Source organism: Microtus oregoni, unplaced genomic scaffold (genome assembly GCF_018167655.1).
Source record: "Microtus oregoni isolate MIOR12 unplaced genomic scaffold, Mior012 000067F_ref0000223, whole genome shotgun sequence".
Taxonomy (NCBI): Eukaryota; Metazoa; Chordata; class Mammalia; order Rodentia; family Cricetidae; genus Microtus; species Microtus oregoni.
In genome coordinates this window covers 6,122,520-6,127,827 of record NW_024543974.1, presented here as the reverse complement: position 1 = coordinate 6,127,827, position 5,308 = coordinate 6,122,520, and positions in this window count along the sequence as shown.

Genomic DNA, 5,308 nt, shown 5'->3' with positions numbered 1-5,308 from the left:
GGAAAATCATTGATATCTTCTAGTAGGTTAAGAATTTTTATAAGTAGGCACTGTGAAGACAAATATTTTTTTTTAATCCTTTTCTTGTAAAGGTATGGTGAAGAAATAATCTTTCAAGTCGATAACTATAAGAGACCTTCCTTTTGGTAATAAAGAAGGCAGAGGAATTCCAGATTGTAGAATTCAATCCATAGGTTGAATTAACTTGACAGCTCTTCGACCTGTCACCATTCTCCATTTAGCAGGTTTTTTTTTAACAACAAATACAGAAGAATTCCAAGGGCTGTTTGATTCTTGAATGTCATGAGCATTTATTTGTTCTTGTACCAGGTATTCTAAAGCCTTCAGACTTTCGTCAGTTAGAGTCCACTGTTTAACCCATATTGGTTTCTTACATAACCCTTTTAAAGGTAGGGCTGTTGGTACCTCTAAAGGTTTGCTTCTTTCTTTGTGTTCTTGTACAGCCTAAATGGCGGGTGACTTTTTGTATAGTACCTTGTACTATATTTCCCAGAATTATGAGTTCAGGACTGCAGGAATGTTAATCTGGGTATTCCCTTGCTGTAACAGGTCACAAACCCATCAATTTACTGCAATATTAGCCACATATGTGTGGGCCCATATTTCGATATGGCACAAAAGCCATTTGCCAGGTCTGAGCTGACCACGTAGCTCTGCAGACGAGCTGTCTCTGCCCTTAACAAAGGCCAGGATGCCTGCTCCTAGATTCTTTTGTTAAAATATGGATTACCTGAGAAGAGATGTTTGACTGAAGCTGATGACTTAAGAGTTCAGATATTTGGTGCTCCCTTACTTTTGTAATTTGGAAGGATGTCTTATAGAGATGCTAATTAAGGGCCTACCTGACTGCTAGATGAGGATGTGACTTGTGCCCAGGCACCTGGTTGCCTAGGTGATGGCGAAATTGGTTTCCCCCCTCCCCGCTCAATTTGGTGTGGGTATATAAAATGTTTGGAGAATAAACAGCGATCTGGCCATTTTCCATGATGACGGTGTAAGCTGTGTCAGTTCTTTTCCTCGCATCTCCGTTCCAGCCGGTTTGAGGAATTAGGGAATTTATGTTGGACCCTCACGGGCCACGACACATATGTCCTCATCTTCTCTCACTGATGTTCTGCCTCTCTGCAGTCAACTCATCTTGTGCTTTGTTTAACTTGAGATATGGTTCCAATTCCTAGTAACTGAACATCTGCCCTTGAAGAAGGCAATTTGGATGCCAAGATTCTGGAGTAATGATATGTACATCTGTCCCCATGTCTATCAAATTAACAATTACAATACCATTTTTTTTACTCTTAGTTTTATTCTTTAATCCTTTAGAGAAGTCTTCCAGAATATATGTTTCCTATTTCCTGTAAGAATTTTTGATTTATACTCCATGTTTATTCCATCATCCAGAACAGTATGGTTTTCTACAGAATGCTCTGTTTTTTTTTGTTTTTTTTTTGTTTTTTTAATTTCTCTGGTGAGACATGTCTTTCATAGTGACTGGGCATGACTGGAAGACTTTTGCTTGGGGGCCTGCGAGAGGCCCATTAGTCCTCCTATTCTTGCCATTCCCAGATGAGATATTATTCATAGGAATTCCTTGTCTACAGTCTATTCTCAGATGTCTCATTCTACCACAATTAAAACATTTGGCATTTTGATGTCTCCTCATTAAACATCAACAGGGGCCCATCTTTCAGGACTGTGAAACTAACTGAAACCATTCATGTGGTGTTGTCTTAATGCTAGATGCACATGTCTTTATCATCTCCTTAACAAATGGAGAATGCAAGCCGTAAATTACAACAGTTTGCTTAATTTCCTTTAGAACATTCATTCCTATAGGTATTAATTTACCTTATTTGGGTCCTTTTGTGCCTGTAGAACTTGATACTTTGTCAGAATATATTAAAGGATTGGAAGCTAAAACCCTGGGTAAGTCATCTCTGACAGCTACTGGTGACCATGAATCTTGTCCTTGTGCTTTCTTTCCCTATTATTCAGCTCCAATAATTTCTTCAATCATTTCAAATATTTTTACTATTATCTTTTTTAAAGCCTGAATTTTCTGGCCTGTATAAATTTCTAGTAATTTCATTCAGGGAACTAGCCTCTGGTCCTCATTTTCCACATGTGATTCCAAGGTCTGAAGTTTCTTCTTTAAACATCAACCTCATCTTTGGACATTGTTTGGATAGCATGCAGATTGCCATCCTGGAGAGATACTCTATCTGCTAACCTATAATAACTTTTTAACAAATTTTTGACAAATTCAACAGTATGAATTCTTTCAGATAATTTCTCAGTATCCTTAGACATGAATTCATTTTTGCTTGTCAAATTAATGTTACCCTTTTCAATATTATTAATTATTTCAGTTATCTTTTGATTTTTCATGCTGTTTATCCTGTCAACTAGCTGTTTGTTATTAGTCTGTAAAAACTGTATCATTTCTAAAAGTGCCTCATTGTTTCTTAAGGATAGAATATGAAGAAAAAAACTAAGTCCCAATATCCAATAAATAGTTGGATCACCATAATCATATAAGTCTTGCAGAATATAATTCATAATATCTGCAAAAACGTTACCTAAAGTTTCAATGTTAATATAGTCTGCCATATTGATTTATTAATTGCCTGTTATGAGATCAGGTAAATTGTTTATTTTATTTATTTATTTATTTAAAATTTCCACCTCCATCCATCCTCCCATTTCATTCCCACTCCTCTCACTGCCCTCACTCTCCAGTCCTAAAAGAAGTCAGGGTTCCCTGCCCTGTGGGAAGTCCAGGGTCTTCTCCTCTCCATCCAGGTCTAGGATGCTGAGAATCCAAACAGATTAGACTCCCACAAAGCCAGTGCATGCAGTACAATCAAAACCCAGTGCCATTGTCCTTGGCTTCTCAGTCAGCCCTAATTGTCAGCCACATTCAGAGAGTCTGGTTTGATCACATGCTCCATCAGTCCCAGTCCAGCTGGCCTTGGTGAGCTCCCATTAGATCAGTGCCACCGTCTCAGTGGGTGGATGCACCCCCTGTGGTCCTGACTTCCTTGCTCATGTTCTCCCTCCTTCTGTTCTTCATTTGGACCTTTGAAGCTCAGCCCTGTGCTCCAATGTGTGTGTCTGTCTCTATCTCCATCCTTTGCCAGATGGAGATTCTCACTCAGTAATGTGTTTTCTATTTCCATTCATTTGCATAAAAATTCAAGATGTCATTTTTTTTTCTGCTGAGTAGAACTCTAGTGTATATGTGCCACATCTTCTTTATCCATGCTTCTATTGAGGGGCACCTAGGTTGTTTCAGGGTTCTGGCTATTACAAATAGTGCTGCTGTGAGCATAGTTGAACAAATGCTTTTGTAGTTTGATTGGGCATCTCTTGTGTATATTCCCAAGAGTGGAATTGCTGGATCCTGAGGGAGGATGACTCCCAGTTTCCTGAGAAATTGCCACACTGATTTCCAAAGTAGTTGTACAAGTTTGCATTCGCACCAGCAATGTTCCCCTTACTCTACAACCTCTCCAGCATAAGTTATCATTGGTGTTTTGATTTTAGCCATTCTGACAGGTCTAAGATGGTATCTCAAAGTTATTTGTTTGCATTTTCCTAACTGCTAAGCAGCTCGAGCATGACCTTAAGTGTCTTTTGGTTTATTGAACATCTTCTGTTGAGAATTCTCTGTTCAGTTCAGTACCTCATTTTTAAATTGGGTTAATTAGAGTTTTAATGTCTAGTTTCTTGAGTTCTTTATATATTTGGGAGATCAGACCTCTGTCTGATGCGGGGTTGGTGAAGATCTTGACCCATTCAGTAGGTTGCCATTTTGTCTTAATAACAGTGTCCTTTGCATTACAAAAGCTTCTCAGTTTCAGGAGGTCTGATTTATTTATTGTTGCTCTTATAGTCTATGCTCCAGGGGTTATATGTAGGAAGTGGTCTCCTGTGCTCATGTGTTGCAGACTACTTCCCACTTTTTTCTTCTATCAGGTACAGTGTGGTGGGATTTATATAGAGGTCTTTAGTCCATTTGGACTTGAGTTTTGTGCATGGTTATAGATATGGATCTATTTTCATTATTCTACATGTTGATATCCAGTTATGCCAGCACCATTTGTTAAAGATGCTTTCTTTCTTCCATTGTATAATTTTAGCTCCTTTGTCAAAAATCAGATGTTCATAGGTTTGTGGGTTAATATCTGGGTCTTCAATTCAATTCCATTGGTCAACATCTCTGTTTTTATGCCAATTCCAAGCTGTTTTCATTACTCTAGCTCCATAATAGAGTCTGAAGTCAGAGATGGTAATGCCTCTGGAGGTACTTTTATTGTATAGTATTGTTTGGGCTATCCTGGGTTTTTTGTTTTTCCAAATAAAGTAGATTATTGTTCTTTCAAGATCTGTGAAGAATTTTGTTGGGATTTTGATAGAGATTGCATTGAATCTATAGATTGCTTTTGGTAGAATTGCCATTTTCACTATGTTAATCCTCCCAATCCAAGAGCATTGGAGATCCTTCCATTTTCTGGTATCCTTTTCAGTTTCTTTCTTCAAAGCCTTAAAGTTCTTCAGGTAAATTGTTTTAGGTGTAATATTCTTTATTGTCCAGCAGATGTTGTGGTTGCAGAGTCATGACTAGCAGCAATACAACTGGTGGCAAGACAAATGGTCCTGAACCATTTTAGTTTCCCACCTTGTATTAGTTAAATACTAAGAAATATGTCTTGCTTGACAAATTAAAAGCAATTAAATCAATTCCATACACAGAGCAAGAAGCCCAGAACTCATGGGTAAGGAGCACAAACTGGAGGCTGCACAATAGATACCACAGTACAAGAAATGTGGCAGTCGGAAATGGGATGTTCGAGAGCTGGCCAAATTTCCAAGTTGCTGCATGCAGTTAGCTCTGCCTTGGTGGGGCTTTTACAAAAAAATCACTTCGATAAAAACAAGCCATGAGGGCCAGGTTGAGAGACTTTCTGGGCTGTGGACCAGTTAGGACTATACGCTATCCATTTAGTAGTTGTGGTGTCCGAATCCATGTGGGCACCAGATGAAGATGGATGCTCAAAAGAATTCCCGCAGTATCACAAAACTGAGAATATTAAAGGATTAATTATTTAAGGGTAGACTCACAAATCACAATCCTCTCCTGGAATGTGGGACGGCAACCAAATCCCAAAACTAAAAATGAGACCAGATGTGCACTTTACATGGGCGTAAATAGTATAAGAGGCTGGGCCCAAGTGGGTAGGTAGCTTAAAGGCTACTGCAGTTAGGAATTCCTACAGCAATACTGAGA